This window comes from Mesocricetus auratus, unplaced genomic scaffold (assembly GCF_017639785.1).
Source record: "Mesocricetus auratus isolate SY011 unplaced genomic scaffold, BCM_Maur_2.0 Super-Scaffold_100714, whole genome shotgun sequence".
In the NCBI taxonomy this organism is placed as follows: Eukaryota; Metazoa; Chordata; class Mammalia; order Rodentia; family Cricetidae; genus Mesocricetus; species Mesocricetus auratus.
This window is the reverse complement of record NW_024429270.1, coordinates 4059452-4079015: the sequence shown is the minus strand read 5'-3', so window position 1 is coordinate 4079015 and position 19564 is coordinate 4059452.

Genomic DNA, 19564 nt, shown 5'->3' with positions numbered 1-19564 from the left:
CAACTCCTTTCTTACAGCAGCACTTACTTTGAGGGTAAAATGAAATCTCATTTCCTTATCATGTTTGCATATACTGTGGAATTTTCAAGCATGAGAATTATAGCCCAGTATTTCTTCAATGATTTGCTTGGGAAATGGTTTTGTGCACCTTTTACTCGCTGGATATTTCTCAAGATGCTAGAAATACAGATGCAAACAAAACCATTTGTTATCATAAGTACAAAAGACACTTTTTCACCTCCTAATTGTCATCCAGCATGCTCCTAGAGAAGCAAATCCCTAGGGCTTTTGTTGAAACAAGTGAAATGTTAAATAGAAATTTGTTCTTGCTAAATTGGATAATATGCCACATTCGGGCAACATCAGTGAGAGCATATGGTCTGTCTGAAGGCAAACTTATCTTCTTGCAACTTTTACTAGCCATATCACTTGTGAAATAAAAAGCATGATAGGATTTTGGCACCCTGTTTAACCATGATTTAAATAAACAAGTGGCAATCTCAGTGTAGCTAGTGGTCTGATAGCTATAGAACATAAGATGTTTCATGGGACAAGCTAAAATCCTAGATAAAAGTGGACTTAACATTTTCAAAATCTTGAAGACACAATGCATGAGGAAGTAGGGGTGATCTTTGTATTTCAAGAGATTGCAATTAAAATTAACACTCCACTTTTAGCAAAATTTTAAATTACAAAGCATGGCCTTGGGACAGTGTCATTTGAAGTATAAATGTCAAATGAAGATCTGTTAAAATAAAATTTATCAATTTGTCATCAAGTCACACAAAATAAACAAAACAAATTGTAATAGCCTGCCATGCTTAGGAATCCTTGGGAACACATTGGGTCAAAAGGAATAACCTATTCTTAGGGATGGTATTTTTATTTTTTAAGCTGTGATATCTAGTTGAGATATTGTTGTCCATTATTGTGTAATTTATCTGTCTGTCTGTCTGTATGTCTGTCTGTCTGTCTCTTTCTCTCTGTCTGTCTCTCTCTCTCTTATTGAATGCACAATACATACACATTCCAGCTCCTTGAACACTACGCAGTGGGAATGAGAGGAGAAAAAAAATGATCATAAGAGGCAGATATGATGCTCTCTCAGCTGGGCTCTTGGTGGAGGGCCTAGGCCTTGCCCTGAACGAAATGACAGACTCTGGATATCCCCCATGGAGGGCCTCACCCTCCCTGGGGAATAGAGTGGGGACTTGGAAGGTGTCTTGAGTGGTAAGTGGGGAAATGTGGGAGGAGGGGAGGGAAAGGGAGCTGGGACTGACATGTGAAACAAAATTGTCTCTAATTTAAATAAAAATTGACATTGTCAAAAAAACATTGACAAATGCTGTATGTATGTACTTACTCAATATTTATAATTGAATAAAGACATTCAGAATTTGCAAAACAAGAGGCAGAGGTGGTGCGTCAATCCAAGAAAACAGTGTCTTGCAGACACAGCAAGACCAATACTTCTATGGACTCATGGAGAGACCTATACAAGTTCAAACCTGACAACATCCCGTTACTGCAAAAGTGAAATAGACACAAAATCCTACTCATAAACAAGACTCTATTTCTAACAGACAGTTTCTTGGAAAGGAAAGAATAGTTTACTTCAATGTAGCATCACTAGGTATATCAACCACACTCCAGGTCAAATCTCATGTCTAGGAATAGTTTGCCAATACAAAATGAACTCTATATTTTGTATGTGGACTTTAGGTTTTGATTTGGTAATTTTCTCTTTTTTGTTAGAAGATTTGTTGAAAGATTTAATTTCTTTCCTTTCTTTTTTGAGAGGAAAAAAGTATATGAAATTAGATAGAGAGGACTTCAGAATGGGAAGCTATGATAAAAATATATTGCATCCCCCAAAACTTTAAATAGGGAAAGCTATGTTTATGTTCATAGGGTTGGAAAACATAATCTTTATGGCTAAAAGACTAGTAATCTTCTCATAGAATTCAGAATCTCCCTTAATGCAATTTCAGGAAAAGATGAAATAAAAAGGAATAGAAAATAAAGTTTAGCAGAAAAATAATTATCTTACATAAACGTTCCTAAATGGTTTGATTATAAACCAAACCATGACCTCCACTATAAACTGAGAACAATAATTTGTAATATCCAGAAAAGTTTAAAATGAATAATTTTTAACTATCCACAAGTTTTACATAGACAAAGGAAAAATTCCTGGACATTTTATGGGGCATGTACTTGCTAGAAAATTTATGTATCTACAAAAGAAATTAACACTACTCTAAGATGTGGTGACAGCTAGTATTCATTAACCAGTCTTTATCTGAGCTCCGTCTTTACCAGACAAGATAAATACTTGAATTCAAGCAGTATATTTCATAAAGGATCTCAAGTAACATTGAGGATGGTGTGTATAATAAAGAGAAGAAAAGAAAATAATATAGGAATGACGTGTCACTATGCAGAACAAGCCCATGGTCACTGTCTGAAAATATTAATGGAATGTGATGCAAGGGAAAAGTGAAGCTGGGTTTTAATCACTAATTTTCAACCAGGCATTAACTGAGGCCTTCTTTCTGGAAGCAACATTATGGGGGCAGAGAAAATCTTTGACAGATTCCTGTTTCTAAGATGATCAGCATCAATGATCAGTATAGAATATTTCCTGTTGAGATGAAGCACCTACACAAAAATCTGCTATAAACATATATACATAAGTGCATAAAAACATTTATGTAATGACAGTTCTTTCATAAATACTTCACAGCCCTGGATGCCCAGCATTAAAACTGCAAATTCACAATTTCCCATTTACAGTTGATAATTTGATATTAAGAGAGATCTAATAATTGTTCAAGAAACCATCAATAACAAATGAGGAAACTGAATTCATAATCTGACCTCAAATGGTCATGTTTTCCAAACTACCTGGAATTTTATAACAAGCTAGACAGCAAAGTTAATGAAGTATCACAAGTCTCAAATATTTGCACTTACATGTGAATATGTCTGTTTACAATAGTTTGTCAGTTTTTTCAGACAGTCCATAACAACTCCAAGTGTTGAAGTACCCAACAGGTATCCTCTCAAGAGTCATAACATCTTCAAATAATCAACTCCATGAACTCACTTTATTAATATAAGAAATTACACTTCTAGGGCTTTCTAGTATTTAGAATGTTTATATCATCTAAACTAGATTTCATGTGTCAATAGTCTAATAATTTTTTAATAATAACTCTCCTGTTAGTTACTACCCATGGTGAGCTCACATGTTTGTTTTCAGGTGTAATCAGCAGTTATCCTTATTTTCCAATAAGTTAAGACCTTGACTAGAAAGCAGTGAATGAGCACAATCAAGACCTTCACTGGGCAAAATGAAGGTGAAATTAAGCATGAGACTCTTAACATAGAAAAAGAAATAAACAAAGGGCTGTCTTTTACTGTGTTTTGCTACTGTTTGAAGAAAAAGATGGGCATTTTTCACTGTTTTCTATAATAAATTCTTCTGATAAACTCTGAAATACTCTGCTAGACAGCTATGTGGTCTACATGATTTTATATTTTATCAAAGTTAGCAGTCAATTTTAGCAAATCAGTTAAATAGATTTCTCTGGAGAGGTCTGAGACTATACACATCAGACTTGTAGCCTGACAACTGAGCCACAGTTGTCTCACATTTGAATGTTTTAGTTCAGTCTCAATAAGACCCTTGCTCTGTTAACATCACTATACCATAATTCCTAACTTAAAATATAGGGCAAAGGACTACTTTTTGTGAATCTAAATTAATCTATTTTTACTGAAACTTGATGTATGTATACTTCTTTATAATTTTTATTTCAAATCCTTACATGCCATTTAAAATGTATGTTGATATCATTATTCAAATTAATCTCTATTTACCACCCATACAATCACTGAGACGCTATATAATTTCCTAAACACATTCTTTATTTTTTTTACTTTTTATATGTGTGTGGAAAATTTGTCTACACATATGTGTCTGTACCATGTGCTTACTTTATGATCTTGAAGGGCAGAAGAGGGCATCAGACCCCTTGGGACTGAAATTGAAGAGAGTTTTGTGTTTCCATGTGGTTGGTTTCAGAACCCAAATCCTGCTGACAAGCAGTTAGTGGGTTTTTTTGTTTTTGTTTTTGTTTTTTTGGTTTTATGAGACAGGGTTTCTCTATTTTGGAGGCTGTCGGTCCAGCCTGGCCTCGAACTCACAGAGATCCGCCTGCTTCTGCCTCCCGAGTGCTGGGATTAAAGGCCTGGCAGCAGTTAGTGTTTTTAATCTCTAAATCATCCCTCCCTTAACACACTTAAAAAATAATCTGTATTAATGATAAAAATCAAAGAGATGGCTATCAACTTGGTGGGGCATTAAGGGAAAATGGCTAAGGGAGAACCACAGGGATGAAAGGAGGGTGGAATCAGTATAACTCAATATCAATTAACAAGTTTTTTTTCAAATTTATGTAGTAGAAACATATCAATTTTAAAAAGTAATCAATTTCAAAATTTTAGATTTAATAAAATAAAATTAAGTTATTAAATACCAAGTAACATACTATACCACATCAAGAGACACATACAAATAAAGTTATATCTTATAATTAACAGATGAAAGATAAATCCTCTCAGTAAACTAATGAATAGCAAAAACTTCTTCAACCTTATAAGGAACTTATTTATAGCAGATATCTTACTCAGTTATAAGAAATTCAAAATTCACTTACACAGATCAGAATCAAGGCAAGAATACATATAAATATCCTGTAGGCTCTACTAGGTAATGCAATGAGAACGAAAAAACAGATGAACTGTAAGAGAAGAAATGAGACAAAAAAAAAGGATAGTAAGGTGAGGGAAATTCCTTGATACTTTCCCCTAAATAATTTCTTTGATTCAACCCCAATGCATTTTGCAGACAGTGGCAAAGATAACTCCAAAATTTGTATTAGGAAAAAAATCAGAACAATAAACATATTAGCAAGAATGTTGGTGATCTGAAGTCAAGATCACTATAAAGATATAGAAAAAATACAAAGTTATAGAAATCACCAAATTATGATAGTCAAAAATTATAAGATTAGTTAAAGTATAAATTAAATAGAAGAAAATACAGATTGTAGAAAGAGACAGAAATAAAGAATTCAGTGACCTACGATCATACTGTATAGGCCATTGAATGGAATAATCAGTAATGTGAGCAAATGGAGTAGAAAAAAGTGGATATCCATACAGGCTAAAAGAAAAGGTTAATATAAACATTGATGGTAGACACTTCACAAAACTTGTCAAAATAAACTAGCATTCAAAGATGAAATCACATGAGAAAACAAATATTACCATGCCCATGTTATATATGTTAATAAAAATGCAAGACCCATGAGGAAAGAATCTATTATTCTGGATTTATTTTCTTAGGGACAAGAAATAGCTCAGTGTATAAGAGTACCAGCAGTTCTTTCAGAGATCACAGGTTCAATTCCCAGCACCCACCAGTTCACAACTGTTCCAGAGGACACAGAACCCAGGCAGAAACATGTGTAGACAAAAGAAAAAAATTTAAATCAGTGCATATGAAAATAAATAAATTTTAAAAAATCTTGTCTACTAAATATCATGTAAAATAACAGAAAAATTTGGAAGAAGTAAACATGGTAAAATATTTATGTACAAAGTTGCCTTTAGTTCACTTGTATGGAAACAGTGTGATTAGAAATCCAAAGACAAAACTTGACCTCCACAGGCACTTCAGCAAAGGGTAGGTTCTAATGGAAAGTGACATAAAAATTTTTCCCACTTTACATCCTTCAAGAAAACAGATTAAATAGCATCAAGGTACTTCTCCAGAGCTGTTAGGGTAAACAAAATCAAGACCATAGACAGTATAAAAGGTGAGTGAATGTAAGAATAACAGTCTTTCTCATGTGTTGTTGATGAAAATAAAATATGGCATACTTGTTTTGAAAGACAGCCTCGTATTTTCTGATAAAACAGGGCATTCCATTGCCTTAATAACCAGCAATTATGCTTTTGGCATTTTGCCAAAGGAGTTGAAAATGTAAAATTATAAGTGTTCTGTTGAAACTTTCTAAAACTTGGAAAAATCTAGTTTCACAGTAGTATAAGACAAAACTGTAACATAATCAGAAAAATATTATTCAGTACTAAGCAAAGATGTGCTTTCAAGACACAAAAAAATCATGGGTTAATTTTAAATGGATATTAAAATAGGACACTATAGTGAAAATAATCTATATGATTTATGATTTCAACTATGACATTCTAGAAAATAAAACAACAGTAACAGTACAAAATAATGTGTGGCTACATAGAATTATGTTTTAGGAGGAAAGCAATATATAAAATACAAACATTTAACATATGACAACAATCTACATAATAAGGAAGTGTTATAAACTTATCCTTAAAATTTTTTCCTAGTTCATAGAATACATAAAACTAGGGTCTATGCTAATGTAAACAACAGACAATTTTGGCAACCAGCACCAGATGATGATATGTCAGTATGGGTTCATCTATTGATAGCCACAGGACAAATTTTTGTCATCTACTCAAATTTGCCCTGAAAAGAAAATGAGCCATATCTAAAACTTCAAGTGTATTACAAATGAAATTATAAATGACTGGAAAGAGTATCTAACAAGAATTTCAGAAACTCATGACTATCCAAATAGATTCATTTGAAAATGACATCTGATGTAGTTCACCGTCTACATCCGTATATGCCTTTAGTCATGCCTAAAGTGGGTGTGGTTAGCGGTGTGGTAAACCATCCTTTTATTACCTTATCTGTATGTGCCTCTAATAAGTCACACGGCTAAATGGCGAAGTTCTGTTTTCCTCCTACAATTCCCCTTTTAGTCTAAAAAGGATTTTTAAACTTAAAACAACTAACTTGTGTCAATGAACAAAATGTATCAAACATGTATCCCATCTAAACCTAAACTTATCTAAAAGAAACACCCAAGTCTGAACACCTCTTTCCAATACCAACTCTAAGATAATTGAAAACTAACACTAACAGGTATAAACTATCCTATAATATCAATAGTAGGGAGAGGGGACATGCAATTCTCAAAACTACTTCGTGCTGAGATGGGATGATGACAATCTCATAGGGACCTGTGAGAAGAAAAATGTTAGTGTAACCAAACTTCAGTAGATCAGACAGTCTCTGTATGGCAGGAGATGCTTGATTGAAGTTCCTGACTGGTGTTCTAGTGTTGATTGAAGCTCTTGTCTGAAGCTCTGGCCAGATTGTAGAAGGTGTGCTGTTTCAGTTCCTTGGTCCAGAGTTGTGTCGAGTGATGTAGTTTCAAGCTAGTTTCAGGATAGTGCTTGTCAGGTGTCAGGTGGAGTTGATGATGTGGGGCAGTTCAGATGCCTCCAGTCAAATCAGGTGGAGTCAAGGAAGTGGATCCTCATTCTCTTTATGAAGCAGTTGAAGATTGCTGTCAGGAAATTCCTTGTTCTCTGGAAAACTCTGGAAATATTTTAACTTTAATATGTATGCATACTGGAAGAGGTGACAATAGGGAAGATGGTAAACATAAAGGAAATTAGACTTTTCAGAAAAAATCCACAGATAACATTCCCTAATTTTATTTTCTTCTGTCAATCAATCAATGGCTTTTTGATATAATACAGACATTGTGAATTTTATTTAAATAATATGCTTGCATTTAGAGTAGGAGAGCCAATCCACCTCCTAAGCCAGTTTCAGTTAAATGAATAGGGACTGAAGTATATGAAGAAACAAAGATAAAGGGTACCATAAAAACAATATATATAGAGAGATTTAGACTTTGATACCACACAGTGAGTTACTGTTTGTTTGATGGTCCTCAGGGTAGCTATTCATTCTTCTTCAGGAATCTACATGTCCAGTATTCTTTGCTGAGTTTACCTGTGAAGACAAAAAACAAAACACTTCTCTTTCCTTTTATGAGGTCACTTTACCCATGGTAGAATATGATTTTGTAGGTGAGATGTTATCTTCCTCCTCCTGAGATGTCTTCTGTTCTGACTGAATCTTAATTAATTTTGATGGAACCCAAAGCTTCTCTTCTCCTGTGGAAATAAAAGCAAAACCCCTTCCCCAATGTAACACATATGCTGGTTTCCAGACTGAGGTCATAACATCCTTAAAATACACCAGTTGGTTCAGTTCAGAAGTCTTCTCTGTAGTCCAGTGTCTTTCTGCTGCAGTTTGTCCTTTTTCATCAACATTAAGAAAATTCAACATTAGTAAAGCATTATGTAACCTGTGTTTAGGGAATCTTTGTCCCCCCTGGCTGTTTATGAGCCATCTCTTTTAAAGTTCGCTTAGATCTTTCAATCACTGCTTGTCCTGTGGAATTGTAAGGTATACCAGTTACATGTTTAATATTATAATATTTGAAAAATTGTTCCAATTTACTGGAGACATATGCTGGAGCATTGTCAGTTTTTATTGTTTTAGGTATACTCATAACAGACATCACCTCTAAGAGGTATGTAATAACAGAATCAGCTTTTTCAGAGCTGAGTGCAGTAGCCCATTGGAAACCTGAGAATGTGTCTATGGTATGGTGTACATATTTCAAACTGTCAAATTCTGGGAAGTGAAATACATCCATTTGCAAAAGTTCATTTCTGTGAATACCTTTAGGATTACAAACTGCTGGTAACAGAGATTGATTGTAGAATGAGGAACTGGGGCAATTTCTTACTATTTCTTTGGCTTGTTGCCTGGTGATAGAAAAATCCTTCTGTAAACCTTTGCAGTTAATACAGTGTTTCTTATGAAATTCTGAAGCTTCCAACACATTATATTAATAAATGATCAATTTCACCATTGACTTGTGCCAGAGGACCTGGCAGACATGTATGGGATCTGATGTGTGGTATGTATATAAGATGAGTCCTATTTCTGATGGTTTCCTGTAATTGTAAAAACAATGAGGTTAATTCTGTACTATCAGGAACAAATTCTGCAGTCTCAATGTACAAGACAACTCTCTGAATACTGAGAATCCATGACTATATTGAGAAGCTCTATAAAGTCTTTAAGTACCATGAGAATGGCATATAACTCTGCCTGTTGAATGGAGTTATACGGGCTTTGAACTACTTTACTTATATTTCCTGATTTATACCCTGCCTTACCCAATTTGTTTGCATCCGTGTAGAAGGTAGGAACTCCAGAAATAGGTGTTTGCCTCACGATAAGTGGAAGAATCCAAATTGTTTTCTTTATGAATTCGATTCTCTCTGTTTTGAGATAGTTATTACTTATAGTTACTAAAAATTCACTGCAAGCTATTTGCCAATACTCATTATCATTGCATAAGGAGGAAATTACCTCATTAGTTAAAGTTATAATAATTTCACTTGGGTCTTTCCCAGTCAGTTAACGAAGCCTTAACTTATGTTTTAATATCAAATCGGGGATCTTTTCAATATATTTTTTCAATTTTTTATTGTTTATGTGGAAAAATACCCATTCTAGTATGATGTCTTCCCTCTGCATTAATATTGCTGAGAGGTATTCTCTAGATGGTAAAATAACCAGAATACAGTCCAGTTTTGGATCCACATGGTCCACACGTGCTTATAATATTCCCTTTTCTACCCATTCTAATTATTTTTCAGCTTCAGCTGATAATACTCGTGGGATATTTAGGTCCTTATCTCCTTTTAAAACCATTTTCAGGTGTTTTAAATCATGCCCTTCTACAACGATACTTGTCTGTAATTGATAGATTTCTCCTAATAATTTTTGAAGATCATTAAGAGTCCAGTAATGATCTCTTCTGATCTGTATTTTCTGCGGTCAAATTTTCTGAGAGTCTATTTTATAACCTAAATAGTTAATAGAATCTCCTCCTTGTATTTTTTCTGGGGCAACTTGTAATCCCCAACGAGCCAAAGTTTCCTTTACTGCTTCAAACATCTTTTCTAAATTATCCTTACTTGAATCAGACAGTAATATGTCATCCATATAATGATATATTAATGAATGTGGAAATTTTTATGAATTATTTCTAGAGGTTTATGCACAAAATATTGATACAAAGTTGGGCTACTTAACATACCTTGAGGCAGCACTTTCCACTGGAATCTTTGAACCGGTCCGGAATTATTATAGGTAGGTACTGTGAAGGTGAACTTTTCTCTGTTGTTTTCTTGTAACTGTATGGCAAAGAAGCAATCTTTTAAGCCTATAAATATAATTGGCCAATCCTTTGGTATTAGAGAAAGTAACGGCATCCCAGGTTTTAGAGACCCCATAGGCTGAATTACCTTGTTGATGTCTCTAAGATCAATAACCATTCTCCACTTACAAGACTTCTTCTTGACAACAAAAACAGGTGAATTCTATGCACTAGTTGATTCCTCAATATGTCAGCATCTAGCTGTTCCTGAACTAAATTCTCCAAAGCCTCCCACTTCTCAGATGTCACAGGTCATTGATCCACCCAGAGAGGCTCATCTGTTAGCCATTTTAAGGGTAGAGCTTTTGGTTGCTCTGTAGGTTTGACACTAGCATCCTGTTTCTGTACAGCCTGTATGTTTGGCATCTGTTTACTATACTGCCTTACTATATTCTTTCTACCACCAAGAGCTTGTCTATAATTCCTAGCTGATACAGGATGAATGTTAATCTGCGTATTCCATTGCTGTAATAGATCACGACCCCAGAGGTTTATAGCAATATCTGCAAGATATGGCTTTAGCCTTCCTCTCTGTCCATCTGGCCCAATAAAATCAATCCATCTAAAGCTCTGTTTAACTTGAGATAGGGTTCCAATCCCTAAGAATTGAGTGTTAACCTCTTTTAAAATCCAAATTGGGGGCCAAGACTCTGAATTATGATGGTGATGTCACTTCCAGTTTCTAAAATGCCATTAATCATCATATTATTTACTTTAACTGGTAACTTGGGTCTATGATATTGTATAGAAGAAGTTTGCCAAAATATACGTTTTGTATTTCCTCCTGAAATAATTGATTCATCCTCTTGAGCTAATATATTATCCAGTGCCGTATTATTTACAATGGGCAGTAGATCTTCTAATTGTCCTTGGAGAGGCTGCCCTCCACTGTCACTGGGAATGACTGGATAATCTTGCTTTTTGGGGCCTTCCTGAGGCCCCTGTTTATGTTTCCCGGCTGTAAAGATCTACCTTGTCTATCTGTAGTCGACCAGCATCCCTTGGTCCAAAGTTTGTCCTTTCCAAACCTCCTGCAGAAACCAGGATGGGAGACCTTCTTTCTGATGCATTCCTGGTAAAAGCATTATTTCTAGGAATGTGTTATCTACATATTCCTACTGACATGGACTATTTTACCACAGTTAAAGCACATGGCATCTTTATGTCTGTTAAAATTTTTGGAGATTGCCTCCCATACCCAGGCCTCTATATCATCGTGGGTAGGGTATTTGGCATCCTGGTGCCTCCTCACGCCTGTAGAAATAGCTTCACCTACTAAAGCTCCCGTATCCTGACTTTTACATTCAAGGTTCGCTGTATATAGGACCCATTCCTCCAATGGCAGTGATCTTATTTTTAATGGCCAAAGTACCTGCATGCATTTTGGATTTGCATTCTCATATGCCAAAGATTCTTTAAGGAGTCACCTAGACTCTGGATTTGCTACTTGTACTTCTATTGCTCTGGATAATCTCTCTAAAAATTTGGTGAACCTTTCCCTTGGACCCTGTACTACCTTGGTATAGGGTTGCATTATCTCTCCTGTTTCACAAACCTTATCCAAAGCATTCACAGCAGCTGTACGGCATAAAGACAACATGTGCTCATCATATGCAGACTGAACCTGCAGGTCATCATAAGCACCGTCCCCAAGAATCTTGTCTTGGGGCACTTCATGACCGTTCTCTCTAGGGCTTTCACCTCTTGCCTCCATAAAGCTCTCCATTGAATTTGACAAGAATTTTTGAGCACTGCCAAGGCTACTTGGGCCAAGTCTTTTGGGGTTACTCTATTTGCAGTGGACCATGAGGTTAGGAGCTCTTTGACATAGGGAGAATGAAGACCATAGGAAACAATGGCCTCCTTGATTTCCTTTAGGTCCTTCATCTGTATAAGTTCCCATTGATAAGCAATGGGACAATTTGGGTGTTTTTTTGTTGCTGGTTTTTTGGTTACAGATACTGGGAAAATCATAGGTGTACGCATAGCAACCTTAGGGAGATCTTTCCAGAATTTGAGAGGTGTTGGGAAACCCCTGTCCTGACCTGTTGCCTGTATGTCTGATTCTGAATTATCAGATTGGACATCTTCTAAGACCCACAATATATTCATCATTGTTTCTCTGAGCTCTTGAAGTACTTGGGACAAATAATTTTCTAAGTCTGTCATGGAATCATTCATTTTTTTGCATTCATCATTTACATGTGATTCCAAATATTTAATATTCTCATCCTTAGAAAATATCTCAATGGCATGTAAACTGCCTTCCAGAAATAACGTTCTATCAGCTAGTTTGTCATTGCTCTCAGACATGGAACAAATCTTTTCTGTTAGCTTTTCAATCTTATGTTCCAGTCTTTGTAGTTTGCTAGTGAAATCATCAAACATGGAACAGTTTTTTTGGTTAAATGTTTCAACATTATGTTCCACTTTTTCTATTCTGTCTGTTGAACACATTTTTCTGAAAGTAATTCAATTTTGAGTTCCGTCTCTTTAAACCTGTTGGTCAGACCTACATTATCATTTTTAATATCCTGAATATGTTCTACCAAACTTTCCTTACTATCCTGCAAGGAATTTTCCATTTCCTGAATTCTTTGTACTAGGATTTCATAACCATCCTCCAATGACCATATGAGCTGTATAAGTTTGTCATATTTCGCCCTATTTTTGAACCATTTCTTTAGCAAAATTATATGGATTATGAAATTAATAATCACCATCGTGGGTAGGAAGTACCTTCCAGGTAGGTCCTCAACCCTTTCTAAAATCCTATCCACACAAAGAGCAAGAAAATTCTTAACAACCTGCATTGTAATGTTAGTTGACATTGTATAAAGCAGTTAAGTTTGTTACCAGTGGAGTTTTATTCAGGCCAAAGTCAGCAGGCTATCAGTGAAAGTGCATGTGGCTGTGAGAGAAATCTCAGAATACCACTTAAACTTACCGGCAGGTACAAGGTGCTAGTTCCCAGTGCCAAGAATCGTGCCTTGCCGAGTGAAGTTGTGGGGAACTTAGCGAAAGGAGAGTCCATCTGTGCCTGGTCGGGCTGAGGAGCAGCTGCTTTCTGAGTGCCTGGATCTGGGTTCCGGAACTTCTGACACAAAAGTGATGCTGCAACGATAAATAACACACTTACTGAAACTAAAAATAACTTTTATTGTAGAAATTACTCACAAGAGATAAACAAGTAACCCAGATGAGCCGAGCAGTTTTCTGCCACCGAACTGAAGCCGGAAAGCCGGAAAAAGAGAGCAAGACTTCCGTTGTTCAGTCTTTTATACCTTCCTTTGTAATGCCCCTAGCCATGCCCAAAAGTGGGTCTGGCTAGTGACTGTTTTCGTCCTACAGACATCCTTTATCTGAGTTTGGATTTAACAAAGAAAATTCTAGACTAAGGGAAATAAATTCAACCATATCTTGGCACCTTGGAATATTAGACATGATGGTGAGGTCTGGAGAAATACAGAAGGCTTGTCAACAGGAGAAAATGATAATGTAATAAGTAGTGGAGAAGTGCACAAGCCAGGCTAAATGCAATTCTGGGGAAAATTCTTTTATTTTCCTTGATTCAGAATCTAATGAAAAAAGATGCAAGTATTTTAAGGAGACAGAAAGTGACATGATTAGAAAAGTTTTAAAAAAAATTAATCCAGAATGAATTTGATTGACATAAAGAGTGGATGTAGATGAACCCAATAGGAGACTATTGAAATATTGCACTACACTGGTTACATTCAGACAATAACAGGGATAATGCATTGTGACCAACATCTCAGTAGCATCGAGCATGTTTTCTCTTATGGGTCCACTCTAGCTAGAGTCAAAGGTAAACTAAGGCATGACTGAAAGTTTGGTAGACTCGAATATATCTTTATATCTCTTAACTGATAGACACTGATAGACTAGTGACATATTTTAATTGAAAGTGTCCATTTCGTATAAAAATTGAAATATATAAAAAACAGAAAAGTTAAGAAATTGATTGCTGTGCTCAGATTACTATTTTGTTGTATACTTTTTCTTCCATTGCTGAATTTTTTCTTCTTATTTCTTCTGATATTATTATTAAGCTGTTTTCAGTTTTTACTATGTAGTATTCACAGTTCATACTATGTTTTAAATTCTTTTCTTCCTTGAAAAACTGTTGGGCCTTTATGTGGCATTATATTAAAATTTGCAACATTATTTTATTTTTATTATTTTATTTGCAATAAGTATTTTCTCAGTTAATATCTGTGATAGATTTTTGTTTTTGAGGAAGAATCTCACTGTATACATAATGTTGACCTTGAATGTACATCTATCAGTTCTTCTGTCTGTGCCATATAGCTTTGGAATTATAGAAATGATTAGCCATTTCTGCCTGACTTTCATTCTCAAATTTCTTTTACTACAGTGCAGACACGGTCTAATACACTGAAGTTTTTTCAGAGGGAGAACAACTACACCTGGGGGAAAAGGGGAATTAGAGAGACACCTGGAAAGGTTCCAAATGTACATTTTCTTAATAATTAGCACATCAAACATCTACTTAGCATCTCATAAATAATCATAGAGTGTGTACTGAATGAATAATTTTACTTTGCACTGTCAGAGGTTAACAAGAAAGCAAAATGCTTTGCTTATTTTAAAAATGAGATGCATTTGTTCTTAGGGTATGGTATGAGTAAAATATAAAGAAATGCAACCAATAGGTGGATACTTTGCCAACGTTTAAAACACTGATAGAAATATATATATATATATATGTATATATACATATAGTGTGTTACATCTGTCAAAATACCCTATATTTATATAGTCATAATGTAACTATCTATATACCCTTATGGTATGGCAAGAAAATGAATATGTATGCTCCATGTAATTGTGTATTTACTTTTTAATGAAAACCTTTCTGTCAAAATCCTGTCCCAAGTTTCATTCAGCAGTATTCACCTTATTTTTTCTCTAACTGCTAAGGAAGAGTTTTATAAATTCAGAAAGCAAAAACATTTTCATCTTTAACTTGCATTTTATAGCTACTGTCTACCTTGTTCATATTTTAAGATATTTTGTTTATTAATTAAGCTAATTTTGAAGAATATTTTCACTCCTTCTTGATGTGTTAAATCCATGTCAATATTAAATGTATTGGAACTACCAGGCACTCTAGATGCACATAACCTGAATAGAGATTGGCAAGTTGCTTGGATGGCCTCATAGGTGATCAATCAATTCATTTCTTGGATGAAGCAGGACAATCTAAGATGGCTTGTCTCAAGAGATTTGGATGTCAACTGGCATATTGAGAATGATAGAGATTACAGAGACCTTATGTCGACATGCTCTCTTGGCTAAATCTTATTCATAAAATGATGTTAATTAAGAGAAAAGATCACAATTTTGAGATGTATCTTTTAAAGTCAAGCAATATCACATTTACCACAACCAAAGTAAATCGTAAGTCCAACTCATAGCCAAGACAAGGATAGACAAATTATTTTAATTTATTAATTTAATTTAGAAACAATCCTATTTCACATGTCAATCCCAGTTCCCTCTCCTTCCCATCCTCCCATGCCATGCCCCCAAACCCCTATCCCACTACCCACTCACTCCCCAAATACGGTTAGGCCTTCCATGGAGGATCATCAAAGTCTGTCACATCACTTTGAGGAGAGACTAGGGCCTCCTCCGTGGATCTGGGCTGAAAGAGTATCCCTCCATATGGAATGAGCTCCCAAGGTTCATTTGTGCACTAGGGATAAATACTGGCTCCACTATCAGAGGTGCCATAGCTTTCCCAGGCCTCCAAACTGGCACCCACATTCTGATGGCTTGATTTGTTCCAATGTTGGTTCCCAGCTTTATGACTAGATTCCCTGGGCTCTCACTTGGTTAGGTCAGCTGTTTCTGTGAGTTTTGCCAACATGGTTTTGACCCCTTTGCTCATCCCTCCTCATTCTCTACAACTGGATTCCAGAAGTATGGCTCATTGCTTAGGTGTCAGTCCCTGCTTCTGCTTCCATTAGTTACTGGATGAAGGCTCTAGGATGGCAACTAAGGTAGTCATCAATATCATTATAGGGGAAGGGCATCTAAGGTATTCTTTCCTCTACAGCCTAGATTCTTAGTTGGGGTCTTCATTGTGGATCTCTGAACATTTCCCTAGTGTCATTTTACTCTCTAAATCTATAATGACTCCCTATATTAAGATATTTTTCTGGCGTTCTTCTATTACACTCCTAATTCAGTCTTCCTCCTTCCTCATGTTCTCCTTCCCTCTCCTCTTCTCCTCTTCTCCTTTTCATACCTGCCTCCTCTCTCACTCCTGTGCTCTCAATTTTCTAAGCCTACAATCCACAGCACCAGAGAAACTACGGAACAAAAAGACCCTAAGAGTGAAATACATGGTCTCCTAGAGAAGGGGAAAGGGTCAGGAAATCCTGAAGAATAGACAAAATTTGATATATTGGTATATAGTCTAGAAATATAGAATGCTATCCTCTTTACCATATGATTATGTTAGAATAAAAATCAATAATCAAAGTTACATTCATACTATACAGAATTTCTTACTGCTGATGCCCATGTGGGTTGGCCCTGGAATAGAGGTAGTGAGTGATTTACTTTCAAGAGATGAAATGATGTAAGAATATTCACCATCATTCAGGCTATAAGAATCTTAAATCTTTCCAGTGTAGAGCTATAAAGTCACATATATCCTGGAGTAACCTCATTGGGTGCAAAAAGAACAAAACAAAAACTTATAAAAGTTCCCCCTTTTTCTAGATATTTATCTTTATTTCCAAAGTGAAGTTTTTGTTTGGAATTATTTCTTTGGTTCTTATGTTATGAAAATTGAAAACATGATATTTATTCAATGTACCTAATTTGGAACAATGATGAAAATATAAAGTAACAAATCCATCTTTGGGGTCCTAAAAGATATACATAGAAGGAAAAATTTATAGAAAACAAAGTCATCTAACGAAGGCATTAAATGAATCTTTCCATCTCTAAAATCCCTTCTCCATTCCCAGCTCCTGTCTTTCCTGCGAGGTAGTTAGACAATGAATAAATATTTACTCTCTAGAAAAAGTGTCATCCTGAGGACACAGACTTTTCCCACAATGAGATACCGGGGTAATAATAATTTCAGGGGATCCACTATTTCATTGGTTGTTACCCAAAGGGACAGATATAAATGTGTCTTTAGAATATAATTATTCCAACCAGAAATCCAGGTTCCAGGGATTGACTGGTTGGGGACTGAGGAGCTTTAATATCCTAGTGGTGAACACACAGTGAGGACCTACAGGGTAATGTTACAGACAGAAGAAGACCTGGAGGGGCCTGACCCACCACAGGGGAGTGGACTCAGAAATTAATGTAGTGCCCAGTTTTCCCTCATTTACACTTGATGGAAGATGCCCTTTGTATATGTTTTTCACTTAGTAACTGATGAATAAAACAGATTGGTCAATATCCAGTCAGGAAGGATAGGTGGGGTTACCAGACAAGGAGAATGTTGGCCAGAGAGGCTACAGAGAGACATGATGTAGAGACTGGGAAGATAGGGCATGCCAGGCATTCTCTGGTAAGATAAGGCCATGTAGAAATTTATTTATTAGTAGTTATGAGTTAATAATTAATAGAGAACTAGCCAGTAAGAAGCCATAGTAAATGGTGACCAATAGTTTTATAATTTATATAGTGTCTATGTGTTTATTTGGGGCTAATTGGTTGTGGGACTAGGTGGAACAGAAACTTAAGCAAAATACACTGTTATTGCTCTCAGGTCATTTGATCCTATGACTTCCATACCCAATGATCCCTCCCTAAAATACCTCCACACTCCACATCTCATTAGAAATACTATACATAGAGTGATTTTGTTTGAGTCTCAGGATCTCTTGACAAACTAGATGCCATCTGTAGTCATCAGCATTCAGGGTTTCCAAAAGTTTTGCATGCATCAAAGAACCCAGAGAAGTTAGTCTTCATGCCTGAAAGTTCCTTTTCTCTCCTTACAGAAGGCATAAACTCCAGCAGGAGTATGGCTGAGAAAACTCCAGCTCCCAAATATGCCTTTATAATGCTTAGGATGAAGATGTCAGATTAGTCCTTCAGTCTTCTGTCACTTTAAGTTGATAAAGTTCCTGCCAGGTAATTTCTTGAAATTCTGTAATAAAAATTTAAATTTCTAAACTATTTCTTATTTTCTCAATAATTTGGTTATTTGCTTTGTTTTTTATTTTTATATTTTTATTTAAATTAGCAACAATCTTATTGTACATAACAAGCCAGTTCAGTCTCCTTCCATCCTCCCATGCCCCCGCGCCAAAATTCCCTGTCCCACTCCCCATCCACTCCCCAGGGAGAGTAAGGACTTACATGGCAGATAATCAAAGTCGGTCACACCATTTGCAGCAGAGCCTAGGCTGTCGCATGTATTTAGTCTGAGAGAGTATCCCTCCATGGGGGAATGGGCTCTCAAGTCCATTTGTACACTAGGGATAAATACTGGTTCTACCACAAGATAGACTACCCAGGTCTCCTAACTGTCATGCCCTTTCAGAGGGCCTCTTTCAATCCTGTGCTGCTTCTCCAGCTTCAGGCTGTTGTCCATGAGCTCCTGCTTGCTCAGGTCAGATGTTTCTGTGGGATTCCCCAGGATGATTTGACCCCTTTGCTCGTCACTACTCCCTCTCTAAAACTGTTCTACTGAGTTCAGCTCAGTGCTTAGCTGTGGATCTCTGTTTCATCAGCTATGGAATGAAGGCTCTAGGATGGCATTTCAGAGAAGGACATTTAAGGTAGCCTCCCCACTATTGCTTAGATTCTTAGTTGGATTCATCCTTGTAAATTTCTGGATATTTCTCGTTAAACCTATAATGATTCCATCTATTAAGGCATCCCTTTTCTTGTTCTTCTCCATTCCTCCCCCAACTAAGTTTTCCTGATTCCATATGTTCTCCCCCACCTCCTCTTCACACTTCCTCTTTTTCCTACCTCCACCCTCTTCCCCTTCTCTTCCATTGCTGGTGGGAGTGCAAACATATGCAGCCACTTTGTAAATCAGTATGGTGGTTTTGAGGAAAATGGGAATCAGTCTACATTAAGATCCAGCAATTGCACTCTTAGGCATATTTACCCAAAGGATGCACATTCATACAACAAGGACATTTGTTCCACTGTGTTCATAGCCACATTATTTGTAATAGCCAGTACCTGGAATCAATCTAGATGCCCTTCAAATGAAGAATGGATAAAGAAAATGTGTTAATTTTACACAATGGAATACTACTCAATGGAAAAAACAATGGAATCTTGAAATTCACAGGAAAATGGATGGAAAGAAG